The sequence below is a fragment of the Taeniopygia guttata genome, chromosome 1A, assembly GCF_048771995.1.
Source record: "Taeniopygia guttata chromosome 1A, bTaeGut7.mat, whole genome shotgun sequence".
In the NCBI taxonomy this organism is placed as follows: Eukaryota; Metazoa; Chordata; class Aves; order Passeriformes; family Estrildidae; genus Taeniopygia; species Taeniopygia guttata.
The window spans coordinates 21,240,207-21,255,412 of record NC_133025.1 but is presented as its reverse complement, the minus strand read 5'-3'; the positions used below and the strand labels follow the sequence as shown (position 1 = coordinate 21,255,412).

Here is a 15,206-nt window from a genome sequence, read left to right as displayed (position 1 = left end):
ATTATTCTAGATGTACACTTTTTTCCTACAGTGGATTGAAGTTCAATTTGTGTTATTATACGTACCAAGTGACAGTGATAAAATTAAGCAATCTCTCTACATCCACGAGAATGGGTGCTCTTAAATATAGTAAACATACTTTTTTCCTGTTATAGTATAAACTGTGATTCTTTCTTTCATGTTTGTGAGACTTAGCAATTCTTAGCAATATCAAGTGGAAATAACACATGAAAATAATTAAATTAAAATAATAGAGGGCAGGTGATAAGCACAGGGCCCTCTTAGTGCTTTTGATGCTCTGACCCAAAGCTATAGGAAGTCAATAGTAAGCTCCCTTGGTTTCAGTAGACCCAAAATCAAACTGGGGTGCCTCCCAAAAAAAAAATTAACAAACAGATACAAATATGCTAGTATCTCACTAATAATTGAAACCATGTACACTTTTCAGCACAATGAATCTTTTAGCCGAGGCAACCAAGGTTATTGAAATGATTTTGTAGACGGGAATGAGAAGGAAAGCTGCTCTGACATAATTACCTGCTGATCACCCTCACAGGCTTTTCTATGAGTCACTCTGAAATGAGAAATCTGTAATTAATTCTGAATTTCAGGTTATTTGGAACATTCATTTTTAGTATTTCTCTGGCACTGTGACATTTCCCACCAGCTTTTGGTAACGAAGATCTCTTGTTTCTCTTCTGTTTCTTCTCATCCTGGAAAAGGACAGATGTTTGATGCTGGCACCTGGCTGCTGTTATACCATGAAGTGTCTGTAAAATTAATGGCCTTGTTTCTTCATGTAGATCCAATCAAGTTAACCCCATCTGTATGTTCAGCCAGTTAGGAGGTACAGATCCATGTGACAGCAAGGTTCAGTTAGTGTTACAAATTAAATCAGCAATTCTGATCCAGGGTAGACAGTCTTCATCCCAACCATCCTGCCTTATTCAGGATTAAATTATTTTTCTCCCATTAGCCTTGAGCTGAAAGGTAATGCTGCACCTTCTAGCCCATTTGTGCTGCTTGATATTACAGCCAGGATTTTTCTTTATCACTCAACCAGTTCCAGATGTCTGGATGTTGATCTTAATCCCAGGCTGGGGCTTTGCTGCAAATCAGTTTGACAGTCAAGTGCAAAGTAGATTTGCCTTGGCATAATTCAGGTGCTTAACTCTCTGAAATGATGCTTAAATTCAGCAATAACACTAATAAATACAGCACTTTAAACTCTGTACAGTTTTCATCTCACATTCATTTTTAATTGTGTTCCACATTGAAATTGATGGGAATAGGGCTCCTAAATACACCTAATGAGTCAGATTAATAGTTAGGAGTTTGTTTCTGTTATTCCCATTTTATGTAGGGTGGATGAAAAAGTAACTACCAATGTGAGTCCTCATACCCTAAACCATGACTGATTATTTTATGCTTGTATTGAATAATTTAACCACCAATGTCATTGTACTGAGAATAGTGGAACAAATTATGTACCTCTTGTATCTTTTTACAGATACTTCCACCATGTGCTCCACTGGTGTAGACAACTGAGGAATGCCACATTCTGAAAATTACAGAATTATATCTAAATCTAAATATATCTTGAACCCTAACCTGCTGAATTGGTACCTGGATTTTTATACTAGGCTCCAAATTTAATGCAGGATTTTCTAACTTAGCCAATGAGCCTGCTTACTCAGATCAGTTTTCACAGTGTCTCTGCAAAACTACAAACTCCCTACAGAAAAATGAAGTCTCAACTAAATGTGACTTTCTCAGTATTTAGAAGTGTGGAAAATGTGGCTCTTTTTTTAACCCTCACTGGATGTGGCTGGTGCATTTATTCCCTGTAGTTTTGTTTAGAGCTGGAACAGCTCTGCAGTTTTTTGCTGCACGTGGAATTTGCAAAATTAAGCCCAGCCTTTTCCCAGATCTTCAGGCACAGGCCGCTGAAATGGCTTCAGTACTGATGGCAAAGGCTTTCCTAGCTTTTCTGTCAGAGACATCTATGTTAAACAAACGGGACAATGGGACGTTTCTCCCAGAGAGTGGGAGGAAGGATGGCAGCTGAGCATTTAGGAAAAAAGTTCTTAGTTAAAACAACTGCATTTATGAAATAAAGACTACTACATGCCCCTGCTACCAAGAAAATCACTCCTTATTAGAATACAGCATAAATTTTAATATCATTCACGTAAGGCAACATAAGCACAAAAGGTTTACTAGTAATTCCTGAGAGGAATGAAGGGGGTGCACCTATAGGTGGAAAAATCCTTTCTCCACTTCCTGAGTATAGTGTTTTTACTTTAATAATACACATTTTCTTATATTTTTTTATATTCTGCATTGTGATTTATTGTATAGTAAATATAAAAATGTATCTGATTATATTAAAGTCAGAAATGTTTTTGGTTATATTTTAAATAAATAGAGGATTAAAGAAAATATGTAATTTACAGTCTGGTCTTGCATTTATCTAAATTATTAGAGTTTCTGGCCTGTAAAATGAAATATCATCACTCAATAGCACTCATATCATTTTCTGATCTTGATATGATATAGACTTCATTAGCAGTGACATGCTTGCCCAACAATGTGAAGCAGAGAAAACAGTATGGCCTAACTTATGCCCAGAAATAAGATGAATATACTGAAGAGCAGCAGCCCCAAACCAGTTCTGCTCTGTCAGGCAGCTGAAGGAAATATAGGAAGAAATGCCCTCAGCATTACCAAGTTTACAAAAATTTTCTAATATGTTAGAGACAGACCTGCAATTAAACTTCCCAGAAGATATGAACCAAGTTCAGGCAACGTTTGTTTATCTCCTAAGATGAAGTCTTGTCTGTTGCAAGAGAAAAGGCAGATTCTGGAGCTTTCCCCATCTTTGCCACTGTAATTCTCCCAAGGCTGTTCAGCTCCCAGGCCTTTAGTTTCATTAGAACATTTGTCTGGAACAGCATGAGCTGAAGGTTTTGAGAAGCAGAACTGAAAAGAGAAAGGAAGCAAAAGGCAACAACTGTGCTGTGCACACAGGCAATATCCACACCTGTTGGGGAATTGGGCTTCACAAGGGATGCAGTCCACCCCCACCAAGAGCTAGCAAAATCCTTCCAGTCACTTTGACAGGAGTGTCAAACTTCCCTCCAAGAGACAGAAGAACTGTTAAAACTTGTTTTTTATTCATTATGATAACAAACACACATCTATAAAACTGTAAAATTTTATTCTGCATTTTGACTTTTATTCCTAAAACTTACATTTATCAGATCCATGCTTTCTTTGGTTCTGCTTTTTTTTAAATACCTGAATTTTCACTTTAGATCTTGTATTGATTATATCTGGCCCATAAGGAATACTTAATGTCAAACAGCATTACAGAAAATGTGCTATCTTTCTGAATTTTAGCCAGCTGTTGGATGGATAACATTGGCAGTTTAAAGCTCCTGCTGAATTTTTTTACCATTTAGGAAATGAATCAGAGACTTCAGTGGGATTTCTCTGATTTATACCAGTTGTGAGTCTGACCTTGAAACTTACAGAACTGGATAATTTATAATCAATTAGAAAACCTTTCAGTTGGTATGTGAAAAATAGTGTTGAACTGCCAGTTCAGTCCTTGGCTTTTCTGGTGGAATTTTGGCAAAAAAATTGTCTCAATCTTTTTAGTGGCTGCCCAGGCAGCAAATACATATTGTCCTCAAAAGCTGCTATGGCCTCTTGTGCTTTTAGAGCCAGGAAATAGATGAAAGGGTGAGAAAGGGGAATATAGCCATATGGGACTTGTGTGCTGGGGTAATTTATCAGATAGGTAAGAAAAGGCAAAGGGATCCCAAGGAAGAGCCCGGGTGACTGTGTCAAAATGAGATCCCACACAAATCATCCTGGGAGCTGCTGTGAGTCCAAAGAGGACCTACTTAGCATAACTGTGCCTAAAATTAGCACCAGCTCTCTGATGCTAGCCAGATTGCTAAACAGCACAGGGGGAAGGGCAGTGCCAGTAGAAGATGATCCATTTAGGATGTCAAGGTGTTGGTGTGACCCAAGGATATAAAAAATACGAAACGTCAAATACCCAACCTGAACGAGTGCTCAGCACAAGTCTGGCCAACATCTGCTCCCACTGAGGCTCTGTAGAACTAACCAAGTTCTGACTCCTTTTGGAGGTGCTGACTACCATCTTTTAGGTAACAGCTTCAATACATTTATAGCTGTTGCCATCATTTACAGATATAGCACTGGTCCAGGGTCTGGGCCTGATCTCAGCAGCAAGCTGTAAAATTTAGCTTTTTTCTTGCTTTTGCTGTCTATATGCCTAGTATTTTATCTTGCCAACTTCATACATTTATCTAGGGCTGCAAGGTATCTTGTAAAGCAGAACATCCAAGGCGAAACAGAAGACCTCAAATAGTCTTAGGCTTGGTTTTCTTTTTCTCAGTGTCTGCATGTCTGATCAAGCTGCTTTCATCTGACAACCCTGATTTTGCAGCCCAGTAATATGGTTTATTTCATCTGTTCTTACTATTAATTTTTTTAGTCATATGGAGGATGGATGGAAAAGACTGTTTGAAAGATGTCACACTGGCATCCCCCCATCTTGGATTCAGACCTCTCATCAGCTTGGCTTACACAGCAGGTCTGCTGCTCTTGGCTGAATCTGGAGCAGCAGGCACACAAATGGCCCAGGTGGAATTATCTATTTTTAAACTGATTTCTGCATCAGCAGGAATTGGAAACTATTCTATAAATCCAAAAAGAGCTTTAAATCTCTCTCATATCCACTCCCACACCAAACTCACATCCTATTTCCCTGAAGTTAAAGCTTTACTCAGAGAAATCTGCTTCAGGTGAATCAATTTCCTAGAACACATTCATTAGTTACTTCTGGCATAGCATAGTGAAGGTGGAGATTTACACAAACAAGTAATAATGCTACTAATATGTGCTATTATTAAGGCTATTAAAATACCAGCTGGCGTTACAAAAAAAAAATTGGTGTCATTAAATATATATTAGGGTTTTATAATGAACAATCAGCATGACTGGTCCTGTGCAATCTTGGCAAACAGAGCTGGAGAGGAACAATTTCACTTGGCATCTTTCTAGTGCCAGGACTGTACTGGGTGGTGGGAAGTGGAGGCAGAGCAGTGAGGGCAGTGGAGTCTCTCCGTGGAGCCAGGCCTGGGTGCAGCACTGCAGGCAGGGTGTGCTGGCAGCACTGCCTGCATCGCTGCCTGCAGCACTGCCTGCAGCACTGCCTGCACCCTGGTCTGCCCCACCGCCCCTCCTGCCAGGGAGCTCCAGCAGGGAAGGCACAGCCGTGCCACACACCTGAACTGTCCAGGCTGAGTGCCTGAGCAGGGCAAAGACTGGAACAATGGGAAGGGGGATGTGACCTCCGGGGGAAGTGACCTGCTGCTCTGCAGAATCACTGGAAGGTGAGTTGCCAGGCTACTTGCTGGTTGCCATCAGTAACCTCCTTGCCTGGTGTATTGGCAACCAGCTTTGCTAACTCCTACACACTTACTATTGCTTTTCAATGCCTGGAGGATTTCCTCCAGTGCTGTCTGGCAAAATATAGAGTACAGAAGAAATAATAATTTTCATTTATGAAGGAACACATTTGGCTGGGATTAGCTTGTAGATGGATTTCTCCAAGCATTCCCATTTTTTTTTTTTTCTGACTGAAAATTTAGTCTGGCATTTATTTTCATGTTCGTGGCTACAGAGGAGATCAGATAAGTGACATCTGAGCATTGAATATAACATTTTCAAAAAATGGCACATCTATTCTGACCATGCTGCAAATCCAGTGTATCTCAGACACACTAGATTTTCTCTGCAGATCAGCTCTAAAACTTCTGCCCCAGATGCCAACACTTCCCAAAGGTGCTGGACCACTGATCAAGGCATACTGTTTGACCTATGTGGTATCAAGAAATGACTGAAAACTCATAAAGCCAAACATCAAAAAGAGCTTAATGCCTACCGTTTGTAATAGTTGGTGGCTTTTAAGTCACTCACATAATGTTCCCAGCAAATACCTGCTCTTTTATAGCATGTCCAGCCTGTGAGTCTTGAAATACTTTACAAAGCCCTAAACAACCATTTTGCAGATAGTCAAACTGTAGTCCGAAGAGACAGTTTTGCTGATGGCTGAGCCATGAAGAGGGCGAGAGCCCTCAGACCCCAAATGAACAGGCTATCCCCAAATCCAAAGGATGAACAGGGTCTTGCCTTACTGCAAATTCCTGCAACCATACATTCTGCAAAAGCAGACACCACCAAGTAGAGCACAGGGAGGGTCCAAAGTACAAATGATCTGTTCTTCACCTCAGATGTCTGCTATGTTTCCCCTGGGGTCTTCCCCACTTGTTTAAGTGCCTGTGCACTAGCAGAGGTCTTGTAAGAGCAGTTATGGCAATGCTGCACTCCTGATCCCATTTGTTCCCAGCAAAAGCACCTAAATGGGAGGAGTGGTAACAGAAATGACATATGGTCCCTCTCTATTGTGTGCTTTCATTTATTCACTCAAAATAAAGAAATCACAGACTTGCATAAAAAGGTCTAAAACCATGAATTGCAATTATCAGGAGTTTCCAGAATTTGCCAAGTGAGGCTGTAAGCAGTTTATCTGTCTTAACTGTTTTACTAGACTACATCATATCCATTCTTGAATGCTTTCTAGCTGTTAAAAGTAGGTTTGATACACCCTTCCTCCCTGTACTCTTACAATGACTTAAAGCAACTCCAGCAAAGGCAAAGGGAGAAGGGCAGTGCCAGTGGGAGTATGGGACTATGGCAGTGCCAAACTTTTGAATAAAAATGCCACAAAAGGGTTTTAAAATAGTCAGTCCCACTCCAAACTCACATGTAGTTTAGCTGGCTCACAGCACCATTCCCAGCTCTCCCATCAGTTTCAGATGCTGAATAAAAGAGTCCTAAATTACCAACTCCTGAGATTGCTGACGTAAACCTCAAAAAAATGCCCTCAGGCTCAAGATCTAGAAAGCAGGGAGGAACTCAAGTGTCTCTAAAATGTCTGTGATCACCTCCGGGAAGCTGTGGCTCTGTCACAGGCTGTTCCTGGAGCAGCAGGGCTCTCTGCTGCCCACGCTGCAGGAGGGAACAGAGCCTCCCCAGGCACACACCTGTGGGAGCGGGCACTGCAGGAGACAGGAACCTCCCGAGCGCTGCCTGGTTGGTGTCTCTAGGTCACAGTGTTAATACCTGACCTATAGACACAGAAGCACTGTGAGAACTGTCTTGTCTACTTGTTTAAAACATTATTGCATATACATAACTCGACATAATGGAACTACAGGGCATGAAAAGGTATTTCTTTATGTTGTCACCAAGCCTATGAAATAAAAATTTGCTTTAGTTGTAGCAGACTACCTTTACTTACATGGTTTGCCTATTTATAGAATAGAATGCAGCATCTGATTTTTACATTAAAATATTTAATTTTTCAATGTTCTGTCATTTTTAGGAATAGGTTACTTACCCACAAATTTATTGTGCTTTCTGAGGCATTCAATCTTTCTGATCAGATCAATCAAATTATTTCAACCAGTATTCAAGGAAAATGTTAGTGGAGGAAGATGTAAAATGTATTTTTTTGGAAATTTTTTCTCGTTTCAAATAAAATTTGCTGTTTCCCCATGAGGATTGCTGAACAAAAATAGCTCATTAAAATATTAATTGGAAACAGACAGAAAAGCATTATGAATAGAAACTCACATCTACTGAAATCTACCTAGAGGAATGTGATTACCTAGTTTCTCAAACAGACTTTGTAGCACTGATCAACTCATTGTTTGGAAAACAATCTTTTAAATCTTCTGATTTCTCAGTGGAAGATTTGATGGTGTAGAAATTAACAAATATGACTTATCCATATTATCTCAAATTTCCTGGGAATGGACCACTTCCAAAGTAAGGTGAATTCATCTGCTGATTGAAATATAAGAGTGACATTGCCTTTTCTTATTCTAACCTTCTTTACTGAGTATTTTTACACAGTGCAATCCAAATCTTCTTTTGGGATGAGTTGAAAAAAAACACAGATATTTTGTTACTCAGTTTGCCTTGGCAACTCCATGTCCCACGCTGGCTTCCAAGGCTCTGCTTTCTGAACAGTTCTGCGTCTATCGTGTAATACCATGGTGCTCCAGTCAGGAGCCCACACAGCTGGTGAAGCAGCACAGCAACAGGGTCAACAAACCAAACTCCTCTGTGTGATTAGCTGGGCCACACAGGGAGGGGGAATCAGAAATGCAGCCTGTGTACCCTGGCAGAGGTGGGCACCCCCTTGCTTTGCTCCCCCTCATGAGGAGCAGGATTTGTACCATTCCTTGGCAGCTCTGCCCTTCAGGCTTCCTGGGTCTGTCATATGGACAGAGGTTTCATAAATGTGCTGGGGCTGCCCGAGCACCCCCACAGCCACTGCTGTGCAGCACTGCGTGTCAGTGGGTTACATGCAGCACTGGGTGTCAGTGGGTTACGCACAGCACTGCGTGTCAGTGGGTTATGTGCAGCACTGCGTGTCAGTGGGTTATACACAGCACTGCGTGTCAGTGGGTTATGTGCAGCACTGCGTGTCAGTGGGTTATGCAGCACTGCGTGTCAGTGGCTTATGCGCAGCACTGTGTGTCAGTGGGTTATGCAGCACTGCGTGTCAGTGGGTTATGTGCAGCACTGCGTGTCAGTGGGTTATGCACAGCACTGCGTGTCAGTGGGTTACATGCAGCACTGCGTGTCAGTGGGTTATGCACAGCACTGCGTGTCAGTGGGTTACGTGCAGCACTGCGTGTCTGTGGGTTATGCAGCACTGTGTGTCAGTGGGTTACCCACAGCACTGCATGTCAGTGGGTTATGCACAGCACTGCGTGTCAGTGGGTTATGCAGCACTGCGTGTCAGTGGGTTACGTGCAGCACTGCGTGTCAGTGGGTTACGTGCAGCACTGCGTGTCAGTGGGTTATGTGCAGCACTGCGTGTCAGTGGGTTATGTGCAGCACTGCGTGTCAGTGGGTTATGCACAGCACTGCGTGTCAGTGGGTTACATGCAGCACTGCGTGTCAGTGGGTTACGTGCAGCACTGCGTGTCAGTGGGTTATGCAGCACTGCGTGTCAGTGGGTTACGTGCAGCACTGCGTGTCAGTGGGTTATGCACAGCACTGCGTGTCAGTGGGTTATGCAGCACTGCGTGTCAGTGGGTTACGTGCAGCACTGCGTGTCAGTGGGTTACGTGCAGCACTGTGTGTCAGTGGGTTACATGCAGCACTGCGTGTCAGTGGGTTATGTGCATCATTGCATGTCAGTGGGTTATGCACAGCACTGCGTGTCAGTGGGTTATGTGCAGCACTGCGTGTCAGTGGGTTACATGCAGCACTGCATGTCAGTGGGTTATGCACAGCACTGCATGTCAGTGGGTTATGCAGCACTGCGTGTCAGTGGGTTATGCAGCACTGCGTGTCAGTGGGTTACATGCAGCACTGCGTGTCAGTGGGTTATGCAGCACTGCGTGTCTGTGGGTTATGCACAGCACTGCGTGTCAGTGGGTTATGTGCAGCACTGCGTGTCAGTGGGTTACAGGCAGCACTGTGTGTCAGTGGGTTATGCAGCACTGCGTGTCAGTGGGTTACGTGCAGCACTGCGTGTCAGTGGGTTATGCAGCACTGCGTGTCAGTGGGTTACATGCAGCACTGCGTGTCAGTGGGTTATGCAGCACTGCGTATCAGTGGGTTACGTGCATCACTGCGTGTCAGTGGGTTATGCGCTGCACTGCGTGTCAGTGGGTTACGTGCATCACTGCGTGTCAGTGGGTTATGTGCAGCTCCACTAAGGAGCACGAGGTCAAGAGGAGTCAGTCAAAAGCACAAACACGCTCACTTCAAGGCTCCACCTGTCTATCACATTTCTGACTTGTGCCGTTTCAGGAGCTTGCAGATTTTCCAATGGCTGGTTTTCATTCTCTTCATATCTATGATCAGGGACTTCAGTTTTTACAAAGGACCACATGGTTCCGTCTGCATTCCAAGGGCCCTCACCGCTCCTGATCTCAAATGCTGGGAGGAGGTTGGGATTGCTTTGTTTACTGTGCCAAAGAGTACATGCTGTAACAAGTGAATGTGGGTTTAAGTGGAGTGCCACAAACTTCACTCCGTGCCACTTAGGGGAGGACTGGAAGAACTGAATGTCTGCCAGCCAGTATAAAGTAAGGTAGCCTGGGAACAGACAGTTCTGATAGCTCTCTCCTGCAAAGCCTTGTAAGCAGCAGACCTCACCAGAACCAGGTAAAAAAACCTCTGTATGAATTTACTTATTTTGGTTTAAGCCTGCTACTCTTTGAGCTGGGTCATTCCTAAGTGAAGGGTGGGATTCAGGTATACATCACCTGACCTTCACCTACTGTCCTAGATGGAAATGGAACTCCTGTGCACCCTGTGTCATACCTGCCAACCCAATGGAGATACCTAGGACAGAACACAATACTTTTATTGTATATAGAGAAGTAGATCACCACCAAGTATTTTTAAAACTGATTGCTCTGGGATTTTGCAGTTTTAGTCTCTATAAATTTGTGCTTATAAAATAAATGTGTGTCCTAATATACGGCAACATTCACAAAGATGGTTTGTTTCACTGTGCTTGCTAATAAATGCAGAATGGTAGCAACCACAATGAACCAAGGCACCTAGCCTGTAGATGTTACCAAAGCCCTAAAATCTGCTTAGGTACATCCTAGCACTCTAGACTGTTACATTCCTTCAACACAGCCAGTTTTCCTAGCAATGTCTCATCAGCACTTGACCCTCTTACCATCTGGCTACCTCGAGACCTATTTCACATTTATGATTTGGTGCCATTCTCTGGAATTCTCAACTATGTGACCAGCAGAGAGTGATTTCCTAGGTGTCCTTAGAATATATCTTCTGAATATCTGAGGGAGAATCAGATGATGCTGATAAACCCCAACTCTATCTCATTTTATTCAACAGCCTAGAACTGTAGTTTCAGGATTGGAAACCAATAAAGGGTCTAATAAAGTTGGGAAGGTATTTGGAATAATATGATGAATAAGTAGGAAGGACTTGAGTTTTTTTATACTTTTGATTTCCTGGAGACAGACAGACTGTTATATAGTAGAATTTTTACTGAATGTTGCTTTCCTGCGCTGCAGCCTGACCCCCTGAAGCCTGGTTGAGTGGGATAAGTGTTTTCTGGGACTTGTACATTTGTTCAGCTGACAGTATGGGTCCAAGGCATCCATACAGAGACAGGGCTGGAGACTGGCAACATCTCTGGGGCAGGGACCAATAGCCCCAGGCTGGATTGAACTGGGGCTCCTGGGACATGGGCTGGAGGGAAGGACAGAAAGGCCATCAATGCCCTCAGGGTCACAGCAGGGAACTGTTTGATCCTCTTTTGTCATTCTACAAGATCACATTGAAGATGTGACCTGCAGGCATGAGAGGAACTACATCCATGAGAAACTTTGGACACTTCAACATAGCTACCTCTCCTGATACTTAGGCGCAGCAGGAAGAAGTCTCACATTCCCTAAACCATCAGCAGGTTCCCTATCTGGGTGTTTCTTCTGAGAAAGGTAGGGGAAAAAAGTTTTCTGAAGCCTACAAGTGAAATATTTAAAACCAGATCCCTCCCTGACAGGTGAGTGCTCTGCAGGCTATGGGCAAAGACAAGGCTTGTCAGAGCTGCCCTGCCTTCTGTCCTTAACATTGTGACCATATGAAGTCTGTGATTGTTTCTCACCTTCAAAAAACTTCTTAATTCATCATTTTCATGGGATCTGATGTGGAAATATCCATTACTAATTACTCCTAATATAATTTTTTTTCCTGACTGCCATTTTATATTTTTAAAGCATTGTCTGTTTCATTTGACCTTATAAATGAATAGAGACATGTCAGTAATTCAGAGAACTAAAAATACAAGGAAAACTAAGGCAGACACAAGTGAACCTCTTTTACAAGCTAAGAGTAACAAAATAATAGCTCTACCACATAGATTCTCTGATGGCAAATTTGAAAACCTCTCCAAATCACCTAATATCTTAAGAGCACAGTCCCCTCATTTTGAGCACAAAGCTTCTAATATCCTAATGAGCCAGAAAAAAAAAAAAATTGCTTTACACACAGAATAGAAAATTACTTAAAATATGCATTGCTTCCTTTGGAAAAAAAATAGCTGAACTCTGTGAGTAGCATCTACTAAAATCTGTTTTTTGAGGATACTGAGCACCATTTCATTAATATATTGCACAATCTGTCAAATTTATTTGCATGTACACAGACAGACCTGTTATAAACATTACAGCATTGGTTGCTGCTCTTCACAGTGTTAGTGTTGACAACAAGACTGTGTGTTTGATTTTCAGTGTGTACATTAATTCCTACCAGTCTGGCACTGTAAAAAGTAAAATAACTCTTAACAGGCAGAACCTGGGGCTACAATATCAAAAATAACTGAGAATTGACACATACTCAAGACGTCTTCCTACTTGTTTTATGGCAATAGTAATGGTAGTGAGATTCCAAAAATCACCTTCTCTTAGACAGACTCACGTAGTGAAAAAAAGTGATGCTGGCAGGTGGACAAACTCCATCAGTACAAAATGGTAGAGCTTGTTAATCTTTGTTAGCTCATTGTGTTTGCACATGGTAATGGCAATAAAGAAAGACTTGTCACTTGGAATTATTTCCATCAAGGTACTATAATAAGCTTTTAGGCAGAGGAGCAGTATACTAAATAGAATAATTTTTTGACTGTTATTCCACCATCCATTTTTTATGTAAGAGAACATCCTACAGCCTAGACAGGGTTTGCTGTATCCCTGTTTATCTCCAAATTGAGAGGTCATATATTATGATAAATTTATTTCTACCATTAGTTCACCTACTAAGCAGCACAAAACAGCCTGTAAGACAAATCAACACAGGAAGAGTTTAGAAGTGAGCATGCAAAAGGTTTATTTTTATTGAAGTTTCACCTGTCAAAACATACCTCTTCCTTTTCATTCTCCGGAAGAGCAGCAAAGAGCCAAAACTGAAACAGGTAGGAGAAAAATGAGGGCAATAGCTTAGGAAGCTTGTTACTTTTTCCCTGGACTAATGTCCTACAGGGAAGGGCTCCAGCCACAGCAGGAGCCCAGCTCAGGGCACCCACAGCTGCACAGGAGCAGCCCAGAGGAGGAGATGATCCTGCTCTTCCTGAAGGGAGGTCTCAGTGCCCTGGGCCAGGTGTGACCTTCAGAGCCAGGGCAATGCCAGGGCTTTTGAAAGAAACCTGCAGGCAAAAGGCAAGTCTCGGAGGAAAAAAACCAAAGAAACAACAGCTTGGAACAACTGTCAGAGATCTTTATTTTCAATTGCATTTTCCAGCACTTATGTCCTCTTATTTCCAAGGGATACAGATAATGCAATCCAGATGCTCTCTGGCTATCGCTTTAAACACCCCCCCCCCCTTTTTTTTTCAGTCAGGAAATGACAAAATCCTTTTATAGCTGATTTGTTTTAACAAATGATTTTGCCTTCAGATTTTTAACTTCTAACTAAATATAAAGTGAAAATGAAAAGTAATTTCAAACATTTCTTCTGAGAACATTTTATTATTGTTGCAACTTCCTCTCCCCTTTTCAGTGAGGTTTTGTGTTAGAGAAAAAAGAAACTATTTCATTTATATCAGAAATAAGTTTAATGAAAAAGCCCCCCATTTGAATGTGAAACAGCTTTTCTAGCAGCTTTACCTCCTGTGCTTTAAATACTAAAGTTAAAATATTCTTTGAAACATTTGCTTCTGCACCCCTGCAGAAAGTGTTTAACATTTTAAAGCCTGAGATATTTAGAATGTAAATAAACAGGTGATAGGGATATATTCTTTCTAACATTACACTGCAGGCTCTATGTTCTGTGTTCACAAATGTATTTTACCAACCAGCTCCGACTGATTCAAATAGAATTAATGCTTTGAAAAGCTTTAAATACTTAACTGGCTCTGTGGGCCTAAACCTTACTCCCTCTGGTCTAATGTACAGTGATAATGGTAATTCAGGGATTACAGCACTGAAAATAGGAACAAGAAATACCACTCAAATTTGAGTAAAAACTGAGGCTAGACTGACTGAACTGAGGTTCAGTAACAGTCACCTGCATCTTTCAGCAATCCTTTCCCAAAGTAAACCAAGTCTGAACTCCCAGGGAAAAAAGTGGACAGTTTTCTTCCAGCCTGCCACAGTCTATGCTTCTTGCAAATGTTTTTTAAAATTAAAAATAAAAGTGGCACAAAAATGCCACATATATCCTACTCTGATGGTCTTACCAATATTAAGAATAGAGAAATGACTGAAAATTGCATTCAAAAACCTCATCTAGGAAATTTGTCTGGTTCAGGAAACTTTGATGAGTTTCAGTTACAGCTGGACAGCTTTTTGCAAGCTGAATAAAACTTCTGAATATTCAGGTCTCTTAATTTCCTCTTATTGATGAAAACTTTAGTTTCAATGTTTATGCTTCTGCATATAAAATCAGACTTTTACACTTTAACCAGCAGTTTAGGCAAAACAAAAAGTTTAGCATGTAGAAAGGTCAGAAAACAAGACACTGAATTTACTGGCTTTGGGCAGAATTGAAGGTTCTTCCCTTTGGGGCTTGAATGTTGTCAGTTTTCCACACTGCAAAGAGCAAATACCTTAAAAAACTTCTCAAAGGATCACAAGCCAGCTGTTCCTTCCTACATACAAACTGCAAAAGTCACCAGCATATCGCTTTCCTCCTCTATTATTACACTTTATATTGCTTCTACAAAACTATTCTTCCCTCTCAATCTTCTGCTTCCTTTCTGCAAGAATTCTCTATATCCCCTATCAAAAGCCAAGTTCAGTGACAGACATTCACCCATCGGCAAACAAAGCTGCTCTGAAATTCTTCTTGGCTGAAATATGTCCCTGTGAGGTGAGGGAGATAATAAGGTTTTCGTTCCTGTAGTGAACCCTTTGTGTGGGGCTGCTGCACACTGTTCTGCAGAATTAAACTAGTCAAGAATAGCAATGACAGCCACAATAGCTAATGGGCTTATAAGGTGATTTGCATAATGAAAAATCTGTATTAATACTAAGTAATTAACTTGGAAAAATGACTTTTGAAAGAAAATATATTCTTCCCTTTGAAATATAGTAAAATATGTAGAA

At 41.5% G+C, this 15,206-nt stretch overlaps 1 protein-coding gene across 3 annotated transcripts in view; it reads left to right on the top strand.

Annotated features, from left to right (window-relative positions):
* The first annotated feature begins 9,888 nt into the window (after positions 1-9,888).
* Positions 9,889-15,206, top strand: part of SPAM1 (sperm adhesion molecule 1) — a 35,922-nt gene continuing 30,604 nt past the window's right edge. For all 3 annotated transcript variants that reach the window (XM_072921062.1, XM_002190517.5, XM_072921042.1), the window contains exon 1: positions 9,889-10,293. The gene's annotated coding sequence lies outside the window, so the exon portion shown is untranslated. The remainder of the gene's footprint in view (positions 10,294-15,206) is intronic.